Here is a 22,415-nt window from a genome sequence, read left to right as displayed (position 1 = left end):
TCTTCCTGCCATATTTGCCAGCCTGATAAGATGTTGAAAAGTGGGATCAATTCATGTCTCCTGAATTAGAGTCTTTCAGCATCTGAGGCCATGTAAATACATTTTTCACTACCCACCCTCTTCATCTGGAATAGCTGTGGAACAGAGGTGAGTTCCCGCAGGTTCTGACCAGTTCTGGAGTGGAAATTTTGAGTAGTTTGGAGAACTGGTAAATACTACCTCTGGCTGGCCCCACCCCCCATCTATTCTCTGCCTCCCAAGTCCCAGCTGATCGGAAGGGAATGGGGATTTTACAGTACCCTTCCCCTGCCACACCCACAAAGCCACGCCCACAAAGCCACATCCACAGAACCCATAGTAAAAAAATTTAAAACCCACCACTGCTCTGGAAATGAGAGGGATTGGCCCCTTCCCCTTCTTTTAGGGAAGTTCATGACCTGGTCTGTCAAGCCAAGGTGGTATGTTTGCTGCAATTATCTCTGAAGACAGTGGATACCTTTCATTATTGCTAATGTTTTCCATTACAGCTCCACTTCCACAGAAGTATTTCATGCAGTTGCTTGCCCATTCATTTATTTATATTCTGTCTTTACTATTTTAATAAATAACTCAAGGCAGTAAACACACCTAATACTCTTCCTTCCTATTTTCCCCACAACAAAGACACAAGTAATAAAAAAAATATTAGAATGCACAGAGATGGATAGATTAACACTTTTAAAAAAGGAGAAGGAGAAACAGAATACTTTTTAACATGGGATTTATTTTACCAATGGTTAGTTAACAGAACCAGAAGTTAGAAACTTAAAAGGTTAAGAGAATGATTAACTATACAATGAAGGTTTATTAGTAGGGATAAGCAAATATTACTATGTGATTATTATCAATGATATGAATATTATTATTATTTTTTAAAACTAACTGTATTCAGAAACACATTGTTCGTGTAGATATTGAGTTTTTATGTTTGTTAAAGAAAAATGAATAAATAAAACATATAAAAAAAAACCAAGTGCGAAGTGGGTTGGACACAGAGAGAGTGACTAGCCCAAAGTCACCCAATTAGCTTTCATGTCTAAAGTGGGACTAGAACTCACAGTTTCCTGGTTTCTAGGCCAACATCTTAATAATTACAGCAAACTGGATATTAGGGTTTTTTTTTAAAAAAAACTCAAATATATATTGGGAAGTTGCATGCCATTCAAAGCTGGCAGACAGGAGTATCCAGATGCCCTGTAAATCATAAATAAATACTGTCTGGTTGACAGATAGAGGATTTAACATGCTTAGCCAAATTGCAATGTCTTGATCAAGGAAGAAGAAATGGAGAAATAAAATGAAAATGCGACCTTTAAAATCCTTTTCATGTCCTTGTAATTGTTCTACAATATCAGCAGTAATTGTATTACAACATGGAAGAAATGAAAATATTGAGTCATTACAAGAAAATACAATATGTCTTCTAATGCTGTGGTCATTGAAAAGTGTGAAACACATCAGCACTACAAATTTGGCACCTAATAAGGTTTTCCAGACAAATTGACAACTGTGACTAGATCACTATCTAATTAGCATAAAACAGAAGAGTTGAATTTACTGAGCTTTGCAAGATTTGGCCATTTTAAACTGAGGAATTAATTAGTTGCTAGTAACCCTTTTCTTTGATTTCATCCAAAACTGTTTGGCTCGTTTTAAAGACAAGAATATGGGGTTTAAATTTAGAGCAATCTAAAAGGTTAACACAACTCTTCTTTCATTCTTCTTTTTAAGGAGAACATTTATGTAATCCTCCCCGATATTAGTTTTCATACAATAATTATGAACTGCCATCTGAAGTTACTAGCACTTCGGGAACATCAAGTTTTGGCTGTATGTACTGTATCGAATTATCCGGAATGTCATCACTTGGTGCCAAGTGTGGATCTGACCTTAAAAAAAAAGCACTGATTGCTATTTAGGGTAACATCTGGAAAAATTTAGTTTGCGTCATTCTGTAAATGGTGTAATTTTTTTAAATGGAAAAGGTCACTTCTGAGTTTTTGTACTACTTTGTCCAGCTTACTTACAAAATGGGATTATGGTAGGAAAATATTAAATAATCACCCTGTTCCAGAAGTGGAATTTAGTACAGTTTAAAACATAGCAACATGCAGAGGCCAAATGCACTAATTGGGAATTCCAAAGAGAAATAATAGATGTGAGAGAGACCAGCGAATCTGGCTACACTGAAACAGATGATTATGACACTTCTCTAAATAATAAATGTATGTCCTGAGAAGATGTTTAAAATCAAAGGTGGCTGTGATCCTATGGAAGGAGCTTTTCTGAAGAACTGGTATGAGAAATACCCTGTCAGGCACAAACAACCAGAGCCACTTATAAATAGCTACTGTAAACAACTTTATTGTCTACCACTTATGTTACAAAAATCTCCCCAGGCTACTTGCCTTCCCCTGAGAACAACCAGATAAGGCTTCATGGATCTTGGGAGAAATCAACCTTATGCGACTTGTGGCAGAACAAAGACTCTAAGCTAGGCCCTCACTTGACCCCACCTTTCAGCCTAGCTGGCAGTTTCCCAACACACCCTGAATACACAGACTCAAATTCTCTGGCAAAGACTTATCTAGATTTATATTCAGTCATATAACTGAATCCTGCTCATACCTTTCAACCAAGATCCACCAGGTCAAGTAGGGTCAATTCCCTCAAAGTCCTGTGTTCTATGTGAATTGAACTTGCAGGAAGGCAATGAAAGCAAAGACAGCCTGTATAGGAAAACAGTAAGAAAACTGGAAGCAACCATTCATGGCTTAATTTCAAAAGTCTATGCAAGCCATCATTTCAAAGTTCCAGCAATCTCTTACAGTACAAGCCATTCATGGCAGTTGCAATTCTAAAGCTTTCCTAACCAGGGTGATGACTGAGCAGAGCACCAACCCCAGTGAGAAGTTGGTTGAAATACTTGTTTGGTAAACCTTGGCCAAGCTTTGTCTTTCAAGCTAAAAATTCTCCCCAAAGTCACAGGCTTTCTTGGCCTTAATGAAGACATGTGCAGCCGAGTGTGTGCTATAGTTCCCTTCCTTCAAATCAGCAGGAATACATTCATATATGCTTCTGCAAACACAATGCATTCTTTCTTACAACCAACCAACCAACCAACTGGAAGACCCCTTTATATTGCCTGTTTCTGTGAAGTGATATGCAGCCAAATTGTCTCTGCCTTCCGAAGAAATAATGTATCATAATAGTGCTTTATTATGGGATAATATAAATTCCCCTTGGTTACTGTGGAGCAAATGACACATGCATGATGATGTCCCTAGAATATAGGCAGAGATAGAAATGCAAGCTCTTAGTAATTAAATTTGGATTATGAGCTTTCCATTGCACCAAATTATACTGCTATCATATCATCCTGGTACTGTCAGAAAAGTGTATCAGCATGACTGTGCTGCTGTCATTGCCAATCAAGCAGAGCTCTTTAGGTCCTGAAGCAAGTCACTTGTTGGGGCATCCCACCCCAACATCAGTCATCAGTTGAAAAATTAGTGACTACATCTGAGGGAGCAAATCTGTCCTGGATCCAAGGCTTGCACCCTTCAGCCTCTCATGGGAATAAGGGCAACAGCCATAGCTTGGAGAACATCCTCAACAGAGCTAGTATGAAGCATCATTGAGCTACCAGATCCAGAAACATGCAGAGAATCAGCCTACAAATCACAGTGTAATGTTGGTTTAAGATCCTGTTTAATTACCTGATGTGGAGCTACAGTTCTTTACTCTGGACATGGTGCCAGACATGCATATTACCGAAAGAAGGAAGACCTTGCTGGTCCAAATTTCCCTCTAGATTGCCATATTGTGTTTGATCTGAACCAACCTTTGTTCAGCTCCTATTACAAGTGTCTTGGTTTGTAACAATGCTTCTGTTCTACAACCAGCCCTAGCCTTATTCACAGAAATACTGGGAATGGGGCTGCTGCTGGTGGTGGTGCTGAAAATGGTGGAACTGCCCATCTACACATTTCATGATTTTGGATTTCTTGCTTCTCCTTTTTCTTGACCACAAAGAATCATCAACAGAAAGCATCATGTCTATCAAAGTAGTCTTTGACTTACGACCACAATTTGGACAGGATTTTTCCACCATAAGTTGTTGCAGTCGTAAATAACATTGCCTTGATTTTATGATAGTTTTGACAATAGGCATTAAGCAAATCCCACATTCCCCGTGATAATCTTTTTTTGCCACAGATCAGCAAAAAAAAAGGTTGCAAATTGTGATCATATGACTGCGGGACACTGTAACTGGTCATAAATGAGGGCTGGATGCCAAGCGCCTGAATTGGGAACCTGCAACTGCAAGGGTGGCATGACAGTTGTAACTATGAGTAAAGGGCATAAATCACTTTTTGAGATATCATCATAACCTAAAATGGTGGTTAAATAAATGGTCATAAGTCAACGACTATGTGTAGAACTAGGAGTTGTATTTGCTTAAAGGATGTACACACTGATTCAGCGCATTCCCAATTTCTTAAATCACGGGAAGCTGGTATAACACAAACAAGCTGCAGTGTTACATGATTTTCCTACTTTACATTAAGCTTAATCATTTTTTAAAAATTGCAATTAGAGCAGCTGAGTTACAACAGTTTCAAATATATGTATTAGGTCAGATAATATACAGTGCAATACAATTTTAGATAAAATATTACATTAATGCAGTTTTCTTGGTCCTCTACATTTTAGAGGAGCTGGAACCAACTTTTGCTTCTGAATCTGCTGGCTGGAATCTGTGCATTGCATCCTTGAAACATCTACTGGAGAAATCTGTTTTAATTTTTAATTTTATTTGCATTTATATCCCGCCCTTCTCCGAAGACTCCGGGCGGCTTACACTATGTTAGCAATAGTCTTCATCCTATTTGTATATTTATATACAAAGTCAACTTATTGCCCCCAACAATCTGGGTCCTCATTTTACCTACTTTATAAAGGATGGAAGGCTGAGTCAACCTTGGGCCTGGTGTGACTTGAACCTGCAGTAATTGCAAGCAGCTGTGTTAATAACAGACTGTCTTACCAGTCTGAGCCACAGAGGTCCATGTAAAGTCCAAGCATTCATGATTTACTGCATGATATTACTAGCGTATGCCATTATCCATTAATATTACAAGAGGTTCTAGGTTTTATCATATCAGCGATGGACAGGATAACAAGTGTATGCTGCAGTTTGCATCCCAAGGGGAATGTTGTGGTACATTTTGTTAATAGATTTTTAAAATGGTAGACATGCTGCAAAAATTAGAATATTTCTTTCTAAAAAAGCATAAAGGTATACGCAGAGTTGCTTGTCTTTTCTGTTGTTAATATTCTTCAGATGATTTTAGGACAGCAGTGTTGATTTTGAAGGCTATTCACAGATTGTTACTAGATCTGCTTACAAATCAAGTAGTCACTATATAGACATAAAACTTCCTATTTCTCCTCATTGACAATTATATTCCCTCCCATTTCCTGTCAAATGAAATATTGTTTTAATAACAGGTCTATTATTTTATTTTATTTTTTTTATTTATTTATTATTTAAATTTTTATACCGCCCTTCTCCCGAAGGACTCAGGGCGGTTTACAGCCAGATAAAATAAACATTCTTATTACAAAATAAATACTATTAAAATACCACTAAAAAACTTATTCAATTTGGCCGCAATTAAAATTTAGCAAATAATAAAACCCATTAAAAACCCATTAAAAACCCATCGATAAAACCCAATTAAGAACCCATAAAAAGCTAACCCAGTCCAGCGCAAATAAATAAGTGAGTTTTGAGCTCGCGGCGAAAGGTTCGGAGGTCCGGAAGTTGACGAAGTCCTGGGGGGAGTTCGTTCCAGAGGGCGGGAGCCCCCACAGAGAAGGCCCTTCCCCTGGGTGTCGCCAGACGACACTGTCGCGCCGACGGCACCCCGAGGAGTCCCTCTCTGTGAGAGCGCACGGGTCGGTGAGAGGTATTCGGTAGCAGCAGGCGGTCCCGTAAGTAACCCGGCCCTATGCCATGGAGCGCTTTAAAGACGTTCACCAATACCTTGAAGCGCACCCGGAAGGCCACAGGTAGCCAGTGCAGCCTGCGCAGGATAGGTGTCACTCGGGAGCCACGAGGGGCTCCCTCTATCACCCGCGCAGCTGCATTCTGGACCAACTGCAGCCTCCGGATGCCCTTCAAGGGGAGCCCCATGTAGAGAGCATTGCATTATTATATTAGTCACTGCCTGATCATACTAAGCCCTTAGGCAACCACTATAAACTGCAAGGACAAAAACTGCAAGGACAAAAACAAACAAACAAATAAGCCTCATGAAATCAAGACACAAATCCCAGCCTTTTGCACTTGCCGGTTGATATAGGGCAAAAGGACTACATGCAGGTCACAGCATTTACAGTGTCCTCATTTTACCTACTTTATAAAGGATGGAAGGCTGAGTCAACCTTGGGCCTGGTGTGACTTGAACCTGCAGTAATTGCAAGCAGCTGCATTCTGGACCAACTGCAGCCTCCGGATGCCCTTCAAGGGGAGCCCCATGTAGAGAGCATTGCATTATTATATTAGTCACTGCCTGATCATACTAAGCCCTTAGGCAACCACTATAAACTGCAAGGACAAAAACAAACAAACAAATAAGCCTCATGAAATCAAGACACAAATCCCAGCCTTTTGCACTTGCCGGTTGATATAGGGCAAAAGGACTACATGCAGGTCACAGCATTTACAGTGTCCTCATTTTTAGTCACTTGCATTCTCTCCCTCTATCCTGCCATGAACACCTATGCCTAAATCATTGACTGTTCGGTTTTGGCTTTATGCTTAGCCTAAACTCCATCAATAAAGCTTTATTCTGTGAACCATGTTTACGAAAACCATGGCTTGATATAACTTGTAACCACAGCCTCGGTGTGCTTGGTTTTTACTCCCTAAATAATATGTATAAGGGGCTATAATCCTGTGTGAATGAAAAGAGAACTGAACTTTACTTCTCTCCTACTCACAGTTTGAACCATTCTAGTTTCGAAGCTTTTCATTTCATGTCAAAAACAAGGGTGGTATTTAAGGTAGGTTTGTGATTAAGGTCATTATATAGGCTGGATCTGCACAATAGGCTAAATCAGTGGTTCCCAACCTTTTCTTGTTTGAGGCACCCTTGGAAAGCCTTTCAAAAGTTCCCGGCACCCTTATAAGGAAATAGATATTTAAAATCTCCGTAGCTCAAAAGTTCCCGGCACCCTCAAAAGATCTCACGGCACCCCTTAGTGCCGCGGCACACTGGTTGGGAACCACTGGGCTAAATTATAATATGGGGCTTTACTCACAGAACACAACTTGCCCAGCATTTTTCCCCACTGTGTCCCCATATCTTCGTTTTATACCTAGCCATGAAAATGACACCTTCAAATTGTCTTTAACTGTATCAGTATTACTTTCCTCCCTTAAATTCACAGCATATGAGAGCAACACCCAAGTGTGCTATATTTCACTATGAATTGGCCACCCAGAGTCCACTGGAGTTGGGTGGCCAATAAATTTAAATAGATACATTCATCAGAGGCAAAGTGAAATGACCATTAATTGGTGGGATAAGAATAATGCTTACTGGCTGGGTCAGAGGACACATTTCCTCTCCTCCAGTCCCTTAGTCAAATTTATCTGTCTCCATTCTGTTGTTGTCTCCCTAAAGTGCTGGAGACACCAATAATCAGGGGTCAGCGATCATCTTCGGCCAAAAAAATGCTTTTAAAAGAATTTTAAAATGCTTTTAAAAGGAAAAAAAAGCCTCTGATGATTGCGCAGGATTGAAAAAATCCTTTTGAAAAAATCGTTTTGAAAAGCTCTGGCAATCTCAGCTGAGTTGCCTGATCGTCAGAGGCTTTTAAAAACAGTTTTTTACAACCTCTTCGGCCAAAGAGGTTGTAGAAAAAATGCTTTTAAAAGTAAAAAAAAAAGTTGGCCATGCCCACCCAGTCACATTACACACCCACCCCACCAAGCCATGCCCGCAGAACTGGTAGTAACAAATTTTACATTTCACCACTGCCAATAATGTAATGATGATCTATTGGCAGAGGTGCTTAGCATCTAGACCAGGGGTGTCCAAACTTGGTCCCTTTAAGACTTGTGGACTTCAACTCCCAGAGTCCCTCAGCCAGACTTCCTCACTCAGCAAAGCTGGCTGAGGAACTCTGGGAGTTGAAGTCCACAAGTCTTAAAGGGACCAAGTTTGGACACCCCTGATCTAGACCTAACATGGTTGGCTGGGGAATTCTGGGAGTTGAAGTCCACAAATCTTAAAGTTGCCAAGATTGGAGAGCCCTGATCTCTTGGGATCCCTGATCTCCAACTTGGCACTTATCAATAAAAATCAGAACCACTTTCAGAGATGTTCTAGAATTACAAGCAAAATATGTTAATACGGTTCAGCATCATTTCATAATACTGAAGAAAAAATTATGTCATTTCAACTTACATCCTTGATTGAACACGGTGACATGGCAGAGAATATATTTGTGAGTGCAAGCAAAGAGAGAAGCCTACAATACACACTTTTGAGAGCAGCAGCTGTGAAAGATTGTGAGGAGGCTGAGAAAGGAAAGTCAAGAGTCAGTGTATTGCCTTATACACTGTAAGCCGCCCTGAGTCTTCGGAGAAGGGCAGGATATAAATGTAAATAAAAAAAAAAAAAGAGGCTGCAGGTGTGTCAGCCAACAGCTTGTCCATAAACAGCAATTCAGCCCAGTTGAAAAACCTGGGAAAAGCTTAAATCATTGGAAGAAATTCCACCTGAATTTAATCATCCTAAATAAGACTCAGAAACCTCTACTGCAGTTTCCAAGATTCTGTATTTATCAAAGACTAGCATTAAAAATACAGCAGAATCTCTTTAGTTCTTGCTTCCTTGATCTTTCCCAGTTGGTGAGGTTTGGCAGTATCAGAATAACCCTCCCCTTTCCTGAATATTCAAGAACCAGGAACTGACCCTTTTCAGTCCCGATAAAAAGGGCTAGAGCAGGAGTGTCAAACTCGCGATGACATGTTGTCATCACATGATGTATCACAACTTTTTTTCTCTTTGCTAAACCGGGGGTGGACGTGGACAGCGCATGAAGAAGCCCACGGGCCGCGAGTTTGGCACCCCTGGACTAGAGGGTTGATCCAATGGCTGTCACAGTTAAATCAAGAACTGCATAATAGCACAAGATCAGAGGTGTCAAACTCGTGGTGTCACATTGTCATCACGTCATGTATCGCAACTTTCCCCCCCTTTGCTAAACCGGGGGTAGGCGTGGCCAGCGTGTGATGCATCCAGCCCACGGGCCACAAGTTTGACAGCCCTCCTACTAGATGCATCAACCAACAGCCCCATAAGTGTTATTGACTTGGGGTATTTTACTGATTAACCTAAGACTGAAATAGCAGATCAGTGGCAAGGTGGCACAGTAGTTAGAATGCAGTGTTGTAAGCTAATTCTGCTTTCCACTGCCAGCAGTTTGATCTTTGATCAAGGTTGACTCAGCCTTCCATCCTTCTGAGGTCAGTTGTTGGGGGCAATAGGCTGACTCTGTAAACCGCTTAGAGAGGGCTGGAAGCACAATGGAATGGTATATAAGTAAGTGCTATGGCTATAGATACAATGGAAGGTATCCCTTCCATGCCTCCTAAAGAGATCATGGAAGAATCTGAAAATTGGCATTTGTTGCCTATATCCTGGGAGGACAAAAAAAGGAGAGATACATTCTATATAAAAATGCTGCTCAAGCGTCAGTTGCCTTTATTACTCTAATCTCTGTGCTAGGGTTTTAAACTTTATTCAGCACACATTATGCTGGATCTGATCCATTCCTGTTGCAAACTTGCAAAGCAATCATTGGTGGCTATTTTCCCCACTGCTGGTGATATTCAGAAGAGGGAAAGAGGATTGCAAAGTTGAAGTAATCCACTAATGACTTTGCTTATCACATATAGGATGTGTAGATAAGAGTAACACTACTGACAGTCAGACCAAGGAGAAAGGACAGTTTTCTACCAGCTCAAGGACAGGAACATAGCCTTTTAAATTGGGGTGACAATATTTTGCATAGATTCATCTTGTGTTATTAGCATATAGTTCACTTTATTGTGCAGACTGAAGCAATTGGGTTAATTTGGTATCACAGTTCATTTAACCAGCCTTCTTTTGACCTGAGTATGCTATTCCCTGGGGTGATTGCATTTGTAGATAAGTTAATGGGAAACTATTTATTTATAGTTGATAAGGAAAACAGAGCTGCCAACCATTGAATTTATTTCAGTATCCAAGAATTTAACGAGAATCTCTGTGTATGAGTCGAAGCCAAGCTTAAGTATCCCTTTGCCCCACAAATGCCTAGGAACTATTCCTAAGTTTAACCCCATTGTTAAGTTGTGCTTTTAGCTGTGTTTTAGCTGTGTTTACTGAAATAAGACGCCTCATAAAGACCTACAGATCACAATAAAAGTAAGACAATCTCATTAAAATAACTTAACTGGGGTAAACATTCTAAACCTTGTAGATTAGTGCAACAGTGGAGTAATTCAGCCTTCCAAAGTTGCCCTAGATTTTTTGAGACACAGCAGTTTCAATGAGCTCCTTGTTAAACAATCTCTCATATGCGTGAGAGAAGATTACAATGATATTGTCCCTGTGACTTATCTACAAAGAAAATATGCTGCACCGTTTTGGACACAGAGCCGCTTCTATTTGGTGGTCTCCAAATAGGGCTTTGAAGACTGCAAGTTGTACTTTTCACATTAAATGGAAAACCTTAAAGGAGGAAGGGGCAATGACCATGTTGAGAAACACAACAGTTGCTTGCACTATGTTGTAAAAGACATAGTTCATCATTCCTGCCACATCAGAATCAAACAGCAACAGAAATTTAAGGGCAATAATACCCTGGGTCATCTTGGGCATAAAAACAATCCCTAAAAAATATAAGTAATTATAATAGCAAATGTCACTTTTTCCACCATCCCTCAGAGTATTTTCATAAAGCCACCGGTTTTAACCTCCCAAAATGTCAGAACCTTCCCCCAGCTGTCTTCATTGCTCATTAAAGCATCAGGCTAAAAAATGGGAAACCAAGAGTTCTAGTCCCACCTTAGCCATAAAAGCTGGCTGGGTGATCTGGCGCCAGTTGCCCTCTCTCAGCCCAACCCACCTCAAACAGTGGTTGTTGTGGGGAAAAGGAACATTAGGTATGTTCATCACCTTGAGTTATTTATAAAAATAATAAAAGCAGAATATAACTTTTAAAAAAATTGAAAATGAATAATAACATTATGATGTCCGCGTAAAGGGTAGCAAGGAGCTCTCTGTCCCCTTGACTTCATAAGTCTTCGTAAGAAATTGTGACAACCACAGCCTTTTCAGTAGGCAAGTGAGAAGGTCATGGGACTCAGGAGTTAGGATGAAGCGAGAACTCCAGCCAATGAGATAATGCCTGCCCTGCAATTCCAGCATTAATGGGGCAAAACGTTAATACTGCAGCTGAAGCTAGAATTAGATAGACGTTAATTAACTATACCGCAGAAGCAGAACGCTTGAAAACTGACAAGGTTAGAGAACACGGGGCATGGCTGCTGGTCCCAAGGCCTCTCTAGGCCTAACATCAATGCTTCAGTTCAATAAAGCAATTAAATATTTATTACAGCACTTCCATAAGAGGTATTTGTGATAGTCCCCTTGATTCCATGCCATCGTTTCTCTTTAGCTGCTAAATTGATTTACTTCTGGCTCAAATGCAGTGCAAGTGAATTGCCCTGAAGCTGACTTTAAAGCTGCCACAGCTGTGCAGAACACGGGCAGTTTTTCTCCATGGGACCTTCCCTTCACCCTCCATCTTCACTCTCCTGTCAGGTTCAAAAAGGTCTTATAAAGGGAATGTTGGCTTGACAGCTTTACATCTCCCCCTCAGTGTCAAGTCAGGGAAGTTAAATAAGATATTCTTCTTGGCAATGGACCATGTGCATGAAAGTACTAGGAAGTGGTGAAATCCAATTTTTTTTTACTACCGGTTCTATGGGTGTGGTTTGGTGGGCGTGGCAGGGAAAGGATACTGCAAAATCTCCATTCCCACCCCACTCCAAGGGAAGGATACTGCCAAAATCCACATTCCCTCCCCACTCTGGGACCAGCCAGAGGTGGTATTTGCTGGTTCTCCGAACTGCTCAAAATTTCTGCTACCGGTTCTCCAGAACCTGTCAGAACCTGCTGGATTTCACCCCTGGTAATAGGGTACTTTGGTGTTTTCTTTCTTTCCAGTCTGTTTGGCATTGAATGTCAATAAATTTTTACTGCGATAATTTGGGCATGAAGGATTATTCCTCCTTAGCCTTAGGTCTACAACTTCAGTGGCAGTGCCTTGTTTATTAAAAACTGCCTTTGAAAGGCTGTTTATGTGCCATCACTGGTGCTAATTCTTAGAAACCACATAGATATTCTCCAAGACCATCTATCCCTTACCAGATCCTTCGGTTCTTCCAACAGTACACCCACTGCCACTGTACCTAAGTCTGTTCACCTTGCTTGAAAGATTAGGATGTGAAAAACACAGTGGCGAAGAAACATATTCTGAATATGTTTAGACTCCTCAAAACATTGGAACAAAAAAAGTTAGCTTTGTAAAGACAGAATGTCAACGAACCAGACAGAATGAGCTGTTGATTTTGCACTGCACTACCGCAGTATTCTGCTTCTCAGAAATGTAATCGCCCTTGTAGTCTGGGCTGCTATTGAGCAGGAAATGAATGAAATATTGAAACTCCAAGCAGAACAAAATGGAGACCAGATCAATCTTTCCCAACTTGATGTGCTCCACATGGGTTGGACTACAACTATGTTCATCCCCAGTCAGCATGAGAGAAGCTGTAGCACTTTTCAATTTTTGGGAACACCACTTAGGAAAGAATGGACTAGAGAAAAGTAACTTTAGTCCAATCAAAGGAATAGCCACCAGAGCAGCACATGTTTTGACTTAAAACAACAATAACAACCAAAAAAATGCTGGTGTTATGTAAGAGTCCCGGAGACTGACCCATTCCAAGAAACAATCAAAAGCAGTTTGTTTCCTGAAAATCAGACCTTAAACTAATTACATATTCCATGTTAAATTCCTCAGCATTAATTGCATATCCTATCTCCCACTACACTGCCTACAGTCATTCACTTTGTAAAGTTTTCAAAGGAATTCAAAGTGATATTCAAAAGAGATGAGCTATATTTAAAGACGCAATAAAAGAAATTGAGGTTAACAATCAAATGGAAACAATGAGAGTTTTATGTTAGAAAATTACATAAATCAAGGGAACTTGTTATTCAGAGTTAGGCACAAAATGTATTTTATGCACGGGGGTGGGGTGGGGAGTGGGAGGGATATGATAAAAGACAAAGGAGGCAAAGCTATACAAGATCCATCTGTTAAACTATTGAAGTTCGCAGATGACACAGCAGTGATCAATCTCATTTGAGACAGTGATGAATCCGCATACAGACGAGAAGTTGAACAACTAGTCTCGTGGTGCAACCAGAACAATCTGGAACTGAACACACTCAAAACTGTAGAAATAGTGATGGACTTTAGGAGAAACCCTCCATAATACCACCTCTTACAATATTAGACAACACAGTATCAACAGTAGAAACCTTCAAATTTCTAGGTTCTACCATATCGCAAGATCTAAAATGGACAGCTAACATCAAAAACATCATCAAAAAAGCACAACAAAGAATGTTCCTTCTGCGCCAACTCAAAAAGCTCAAACTGCCCAAGGAGCTGCTGATACAGTTCAGAGGAGTTATTGAGTCTGTCATCTGCACCTCTATAACTGTCCAGTTTGGTTCTGCAACCCAACAAGACAGACACAGACATCAGAGGATAATTAGAACTGTAGAAAAAACAATTGCTACCAACCTGCCTTCCATTGAGGACCTGTATACTGCACGAGTCAAAAAGAGGGCTGTGAAAATATTTACAGACCCCTCACGTCCTGGACATAAAGTGTTTCAACTCCTACCCTCAAAACAACGCTATAGAGCACTGTACACCAGAACAACTAGACACAAGAACAGTTTTTTCCTGAATGCCATCATTCTGCTAAACAAATAATTCTGTCAATACTGTCAAACTAGTTACTAAGTCTACATTACTATTAATCTCATCGTTCCCACCACCCATCTCCTTCCACTTATGACTGTATCAGTGGTGGGTTGCTCCTGGTTCTGTCCGGTTCTTGAGAACTGGTAGTAAAAGCAGCGGGAGGTTCTGCCCACCCGTCCTGATGTCATATTTGGTTTCTGCGCATGACACAAGTGCGCATGTGCGCTTCCGTTGTGAACCGGTAGTAAAGGTAAGTAGAACCCACCCCTGGACTGTAAGACTGTAACCTGGTTGCTGGTATCCTTAAGACTTATATTTACTGTTTCCCTATGACTATCATTAAGTGTTGTACCTTATTATTCTTGATGGCTGTATCTTTTCTTTTATGTACACCAAGAGCGTATGCACCAAGACAAATTTCTTGTGTGTCCAATGTCCTCACTTGGCCAATAAAGAATTCTGTTCTATTTTTAAAGAGAAAGAAGATACAAAAAGATGAAATAAAGAGAAGAACTGTAAGGAAAAGACTCCAAAACTGATATTAACAAACTTTTTTTTGAACTAAAGCCAAAAATTCTGGAAAATGAATATGAAAGAAGTTGCATGAGTTCATGAACTACTGGAGGATTATTTAAAATCTTACAACTAAAGTGGCACTTGTAATTTATAATTAGGTATGGAGAACATAGCAGTGACCAAGGAATTGGGGAAAAATCAATTTATATTTCAAAACACAAAAGAACAGTGCTAAAGAATGCCTAAATGAACAAACCATTGCACTTATCTTACAAAATGAAACAACAAAATGTTAAAAAGTTATGATATTTATGTAGTTACTTGCCAAGCAAATCTAAATTATATTAAAGTAACCAAAATATCTTTACAATCCCCAAGACATATCACAACTTTTGAGCATGACTACTGTTTGGAAATTGAAAGTTGAAAATGTTGACACTGCGAGTCCCTTGGACTGCAAGGTGATCAAACCGGTCAGTCCTAGAGGAGATCAACCCAGACTGCTCTTTAAAAGGCCGGATCCCGAAGATGAAACTGAAATACTTTGGCCACCTAATGAGAAGGAAGGACTCACTGGAGAAGAGCCTAATGCTGGGAAAGATTGAGGGCAAAAGAAGAAGGGGATGACAGAGAACGAGGTGGCTGGATGGAGTCACTGAAGCAGTAGGCGTGAGCTTAAATGGACTCCAGAGGATGATAGAGGACAGGAAGGCCTGGAAGAACATTGTCCATGGGGTTGCGATGGGTCAGACACGACTTTGCAACTAACAGCAACAACAACATTTTTTTCTTACATGCTAGTAAAATACTGTCAAGATTTTGCAATCCAGCACAACACAAGGAACAAGAATGCAAGCTGTAGAAGCTAGATGCCGAGGGGACAAATTTCTAATATCAAATGAATAATGAAAAAGGCAAGGTGTGAAAAATATTTGTTTTTGCTTTCCTGATTTTTACAAAGACTTTTAACTGTTAGAACAAATTGTCGATGGCTCTTATAAATATAGGTATAAAAGGTCCCTTCATCTGCCTGCTGAAGAATCTGTAGTATGACCATGAAGCAACAGCTAAAACAAAAGTGACTTATGACCTGTTTTCACACCTACTACAGTTGCAGCATCCCCACGATCACATGATCAAAGTTCAGATACTTGGCAACTCGCATGTATTTATGGCGGTTAGACTGTCCTGGGGTCATGTGATCACATTTTGCGGCCTTCTGACAAGCAAAGTAAGTGGGGAAGCTGGATTCACCGGACAACAACATTACTAACTTAACAACTGCAGTGATTCATTTAACAATTGTGGCAAGAAACGTTATAAAATGGGCCAAAATTCATTTAACAATAGTCCTGCTTAGCAACGGAACTCTTGGACTCAGTAGTGGTTGTAAGTCAAGGACTACCTGTACTAGTTAGTGTAAAATACTTTTCATCACAGTAAAATTATTGGCAATCAAGGCACTTGCATCGTTTGTCTGTGGGGCCCAGTATTATTCATGCACCTCTAAATAAGCTAAATTTGAGGCAGTTCAATCCAAATTTCTAAGAAAGTTTGTTTTAGATTGTACAATGCATTTCTAGCAAGGTAATTCATATGGAAGAGGGGCTGATAAATAAAATACAGGCTGGGATTCAATGATCGGGTAAAATTATTTTTTCTGACATAAGACCCCTCTAACTATGGTTCATGACTATCAATCTTCCTAAAATAGGGCTTCAGTGACACTTTCCACATGGAGATGGTTCTCTGAAGGATATTTCTGCCTTTGGGCTACAAGTAGGTTATGCAAAGCTTAAATAAAGGATTCTGAATAGAAAACCCCTAAGGGAAGGTCTAAGAACCATTTTCAATCAGTTAAGTACCTTGAGCAATTGGCAGTATGTGGGTACCCCAGGGCTTTCATACGAATGAAGTTTGACTTCTCCCTATTAGCAATTCTCAAAACTAAATTCATGTAGGAAGAATCTGCCTTCTGGCAGGGATGCTGAGTCATTGACACATGTCCCACTATGCTGTGATAAAGTAGGCAGACAAAGTTATAGAGGCAAACGTTCAAGGGTCAACATTAGTCAATCTGAATAGTGTCAATTCCCATTTTTAAGTATTGCTACAGGAATCCCCTTTTGCTAATTATTATTATTATTATTTATTATTATTTATTAAATTTTTATACCGCCCTTCTCCCGAAGGACTCAGGGAGCCAAGGGTAAAACAAAATATATACAATTAAGATAACAATTAAAACAAAGCAAATTATAAAGGCTGATAGTTAAAAATTAGATTTAAAATTTTAAAATAGTAAGAAAACCCAATTAAAATCCAACACTAGTTATGCCAGTCCCGCTTGAATGAATAAATGTGTTTTGAGCTCACGACGGAAGGTCCGAAGATCAGGCACTTGACGCAGGCCAGGGGGAAGTTCGTTCCAGAGCATCACTGCCCCCACAGAGAAGGCCCTACTCCTGGGGGCCGCCAGCCGACACTGTTTGGCGGACGGCACCCTGAGAAGACCCTCTCTGTGAGAGCGTACGGGTCGGTGGGAGGCAAAGGGTAACAGCAGGCGGTCTCGTAAGTACCCAGGTCCTAAGTACAGATTTCCAATCTTTACAAAAAGAAAATTGGCTAGGGATATGCAGGCACGTAGAGAGAACAGTTGTACTGACAGGGAAAATGTCCACAATTTACTTTATATTAGGTCTTCTTGGAACTTGGAGGAATGCCACAGGGACATTTCTACCTGGTTGCAAATATTTCAGCACTCTCATAAATGAAACAAGCTTTGCTGGAGGAAATTCTAATTCATCATTCTTTCTTCAAATATGCACATAAAGGAAAAATACTGAGATCTAAAGAACAGCTTTAGGCATACTCAGAGGCAAACATGTACTGTAGTCAAATTCTGACTTTTCTTTGATTGATACCGTGATCTGTTTTGATTGATCTGGATATACATTGTCAGAGAACCAGTGCTACAGAACACAGGCTAAAGTTGACTTAGGAATGCAAACTAGTTTGGTGCTTTTTGAATCCTTGCCTAAGACTTGTTGACCAAGAAGTCATCAAAGGATCCACATTTCAAGATAGGGAGGTGGAGCAGAAGCTGGGGAAGAATAGAGTTGGAATTGGAAAAGGTGCATTTTATTCACTCTCTACCTCAGCATTTATTACTTTGCTTTGGAGAAATTTCAATAGAGGGGGAAGGAGCGACATTCTTTCCATGAGAAGCCACCCTGAGTCACTGTAGGGGAGATGGATGGCATAAAAAATTTGTAGGAAATTAGCACCCACCCACCCTCCTAGAAGAATGAAATATCTTAGGAAATATTAAAAAGGGCAGAATATTATATTTCGCTGGATGAGAAATGGAGAAACATGTTTTAAGGACAAAGCAGCTCCTTGCAGCTTCCTGCCTCCCCTCACCTTTGTCAATGGGTCAGAGACAGAAACTCATTCTCCCCACCTTTGTCAATGGGACCATCATCTGCAACACAATAGGACCCATCTAGCAACAGAAACTCACCACATGACACCTGGGAAGATTACATCAGCCAGCAAGGCTAGCTAAGGCCAGCTTCCCCCTGGACTCCGACAAATACCTGACCTTAGGACCTTCCGCCGTGAACTTAAAACCTACTTATTTCATCTTGCTGGACTTGCTTAAATTTTAAATTATCAAATTGATTTTATGGGTTTTAAATTTTTTGTAAATTTTAGAGGGTAATATTTTATCTATAAGTAGCCATATCAAATAGGTTTGTTAAGGGTTGTTTTTAGTTTTGTATTGTTGTTTTCTTTCTGTATTTTATTCTTGGCTGTACACCGCCCTGAGTCCTTCGGGAGAAGGGTGGTCTATAAATAAAAATATTCTATTCTATTCTATTCTATTCTAAGACTCCACCCCCACCCCCTGGGAGTCTGACAACCAATCAGGATACTCTTCCTGTGCCCCAGGAAGTTCAAAGCTCAGAGAAAGCATAAAACCAAGGCACACTCAGTATCTGGTCCCTTTTCTGTTCAGGAACTCAAACCATGTGATCCTGTCCTCCATTAAACCATCTTTCCAAGCAGTCTCCATGTTTCCAGTGGCTTTTTCCCCACTTGGAACTGAACCCAGATGGATGTTTCTTCCAACAAAATTAATAAATAAAATTTGAAAATGAGAACAGCAGAATCCTGGAATTGTGGTGTTCCATCGCTGGAGGTTTTCAACAAACAATTGGATAATCATTTGCCCGAGATGGTAGGAGGGGGTTACACTAGAACAGTGGTCCCCAACCTTTTGGGTCAGAGTTTGGTTTGGTGGAGGGTGGTTTTTCCACAGATCGGAGGTGGGGGGGAGGTTTGACTGCTGTATGGATCCTGCGTGTGCGAGGATGGGCTTTCGCTCGCTTCTGCGGCCCAGTTCCTGGTGGGCCATGGGTTTTATTTGTTTTATTTTAGCAGTGCAGTGTTACATGGGTCTCCAGCGAATGGGCAGTGTCAATAGAATGCTCTAAATCAGTGGTAGTCAACCTGGTCCCTACCCCCCACTAGTTGGCGTTCCAGCTTTCATGTGGGCGGTAGGGGTTTTGTCCGATACTGAAGCACTTTCATTTTTTTAATTTGACTTTTTAAAAAATTTGAATAGCATTATTTACAAACATTGTCATTAGGTTTTCATAAAATTCCCCGTGACAATTTAAATTTCTGAAAATATACTGCTTGTATGGTCCGCGCATAAGTTTAGTTCACGTTACGTAAGTGAAACTTAATGGCGCTATAGTGCGACCACAAACAAAACAGCCTCGTCCCAGAATAGCTTGCACATCTCCCCCCACACCACCCAGCTGTAACAGACAAGCAGAGCTGGTAGCCAGCGCCCCCCCCAAACCCAATCCACGATGCGCGAGAGGCATGCACAGACGACGATACATGGCGCATTACTGTGGAACCGGTGGGTGGTTAGAAAATTTTACTACTAACAGAGATACAAAACTGGATGGTAGGTATAAAAAGGTTGACTACCCCTGCTCTAAGTGTTAAAACAGACAGTTCAAAATTTGTACTATTGAATAAAAGGTTTTTTTAAAAAAAAATACATCTGGATTTCTTTCTTTTTAAAATTGTATCTTGCAAGGGACAAATAATAAGCCCTCAGGTGTGCTTCATTTGAAAATAAACCAAATGTGAGGGTTTTTGTTTTGTTTTAATCCTATGCTTTTGGATTGTAAAAAAATGGACACAGAGTCAATATTAACATTTCAATCCTAAATGCAATGAATCAAAAATGAATTCTATTGAATTAAAAAGCAGTTCTTCTCAAATAAATATATTGAGGGATCAATAAAATCATTGACGTTGGAGGAGGTGCATTTTACAAAACTCTCCTCAATTTCCTAGATGAATTCTGCACTCAATAATAATAATAATAATAAAATAACTATTTCTCCCCAGAATGACTTAGGACAAGTATAGCTAAACTTTCACATAAGCTATGAATTCCAGAACAGAAATATTTATAAGAGATTTGCTCCCATGTTTAACTAAGATTTCCAGGAAAATATGCTTCCTTTTTAGTCAATTTAAAAAAAATACAGCTGAAAAATATGCTAACCCTTTTGCTACATTTGACATAGAAATATATTTTTCCTCAAATGGAAAGTAACATTCTCCAATGACAGTTTCCCACGTGGGTGCACTTATGAGCGCTAAATATCCAACTGGTAGTTATCTTTTGCTTTGAATGATATATATAGCCTTATGGTGATCCATCAAAATACCCGAATAATAAACAAAATGGCTCTTTTATTAATTTCCTTTAAAAAATTATTTTATTCTTTTTAAACTAAAGGCGGCTTTGGAAGTCCTAAATGAGAAGTTTAAAACAGGAAAACGAAGACACAGATTACAATCAATACAAGTAGTCCTTGACGTACAACTATTCGTTTATTGACCACTTGACTTGCAACGGCTATGACTGGTTTTCATACTTAAAAAACTTGCAGCATTGAGTCCCCCGGGAGATAAGGCGGTATAAAAATGCGATTAAATAAATAAATAAATAAATAAATAAATAAATCCCCATGGTCATGTGATCAAAATTTGAACACTTAGCAATTGGCATGTACTGTATATATGATGACTGCAGTGTCCCGGGGTCATGTGATCAGCTTTTGAGGCCTTTTGACAAGCAAAGTCAATGAGGAAGCCAAATTCACTTAACAACTATATTACTAGCTTAACAATTGCAGTCATTCACTTAGCAACTGTGGCAAGAAAGGTTGTAAAATGGAGCAAAACTCACTTAATAACTGTCTTAGAAATGGAAATTTTGGGCTCAGTTGTAAATCAAGTATTAACTGTAAATCACAGGTCTTCTGAACAACTATCTAAACTTGCTGCTGATAAATCTCACTTGCAAAGAATAGGAGTCTAAGGGGCTTGAAAATTCAACATTCTTCAGGCCTGATAATAATTTTCAATCTATCCAGAATAATCTGGAGGGATAAGTTAAAAAAAACAAGAAGTCAAGTTGGTGGCCACAACCATGTGATTGAATCCCTGACCCTTTTGTTTTTTTTTTAAATAATTTAAATAATATCCATAAAAAGGAACAAAGGTTCAATCACATTTTTGTATTCCGTCCTAGAAAATGTTCCTGGAAAATGTTCTCCTCAATGGAGAGTTAGTCCCACAATTCTTCTTTAAATAATTTAGCATTGCTCTCACTGAAGAAACTTACTTGAGTATATTTTCAAAAGTTGGAGATGCAAATACTTTTAAATAGGGAGTCCTCTTTAAATTTAGTAGCTGGAGCCGTGGCGTTGTGTAGTGAGCCAGAGAACAGATATTTATAGTTTGTTTGTTTGTTTATTTATTAGATTTATTAGATTTATATTGCGCCTATTCACCAGTGGTGGGATTCAGCCAGTTCGCACCACTTCGGGAGAACCGGTTGTTAACTCTCTGAGCAGTTTGGTGAATTGGTTGTTGGAAGAAATCATTAGGGCAGAGAACCGGTTGTTAAATTATTTGAGTCTCACCACTGCTATTCACCCAGGGCGACTCAAGGCGGTTTACAGAATATAATAAACCACATTTAAAAAACAGTAAAACTCAAAAGAAATCAAATAAATTAATGTAATAAAATCACCCCTTGTGTTGATTGGTTGGAGAGGGCTAGCTCCTGCACTGTAATTTGTTGCTGTGGGTGTGGAGGGAAAGTGTCCCCTTTTCCCTGCCTTTTACTATCTGGGTGCTCTGTGATAAACCTCATGATGCTCCTGTTTGCCTGGATATCTTCCCTGCTGTAAATATAGATATAAAATGTATGTATTTATATAAAACTACAAGTTTGTGTCAGTGTTTCTGACTTCATTTGCAGGCCTGCTGCGCAATTCCCTAACAAGTCTCCTAAGTGTCATGCCTAAAATGGTTTTCTTCAAATTATTTTTTTTTAAGAACTAGGGTATGACCTGACCAAATGAGATTGGCAACTTCCTGGAGCAGTTTGTTTGATTCAATATATAAAAGATTCCACACAGAGAAGAGGTATTCCTTGAGAATGTCATATGTCTTATATGCTAGGATATGAGCTTTAGATTTCAATATATTCATCTCTCAATGCGGTGGTGAGTTTTAAAATTTTTTACTACCAGTTCTGCGTGTGTGGCTTGGTGGGCATGGCAGGGGAAGGATACTGTAAAATCTCCATTCCCACCCCACTCCACAGGAAGGTTACTGCAAAA

The 22,415-nt window shown here is 39.7% G+C and overlaps 1 protein-coding gene across 1 annotated transcript in view; it reads right to left on the bottom strand.

Moving 5' to 3' along the window:
* PITPNC1 (phosphatidylinositol transfer protein cytoplasmic 1) overlaps nucleotides 1-22,415 on the bottom strand; it is a 203,204-nt gene that overhangs the window by 126,267 nt on the left and 54,522 nt on the right. The window lies entirely within an intron of this gene.

The sequence above is a fragment of the Ahaetulla prasina genome, chromosome 2 (genome assembly GCF_028640845.1).
Source record: "Ahaetulla prasina isolate Xishuangbanna chromosome 2, ASM2864084v1, whole genome shotgun sequence".
NCBI classification, from domain to species: domain Eukaryota; kingdom Metazoa; phylum Chordata; class Lepidosauria; order Squamata; family Colubridae; genus Ahaetulla; species Ahaetulla prasina.
This window is presented reverse-complemented; position numbering and strand designations above follow the sequence as displayed.